This window comes from Centropristis striata, chromosome 19 (genome assembly GCF_030273125.1).
Source record: "Centropristis striata isolate RG_2023a ecotype Rhode Island chromosome 19, C.striata_1.0, whole genome shotgun sequence".
Taxonomy (NCBI): domain Eukaryota; kingdom Metazoa; phylum Chordata; class Actinopteri; order Perciformes; family Serranidae; genus Centropristis; species Centropristis striata.
The window spans coordinates 23,374,320-23,374,584 of NC_081535.1; positions in this window are offsets into that span (position 1 = coordinate 23,374,320).

A 265-nucleotide genomic window follows, 5' to 3' on the forward strand; every position below is an offset into this window, starting at 1 on the left:
AAACACACATTGAAAGGGTCAAAGTTGTAAGACAAAAATACAGACTGCACTGATAGTGCACTGTCAGGTATCCACACCCTAAAGTATACCCTGCCTTATCATCTATTTTACTCTAAGTGGGGCCATAATTTACAAAATAAACATCATACTGTATCGAAGAAGACTGGAAACCAAAGATTGAGACCATAAACTAAGCAAAGATCTTTGTCCTTCGTCTTTGGGAGGGCAAGTTTTTTTTTACTTATGTGCAAAAGGAAGCAAATTC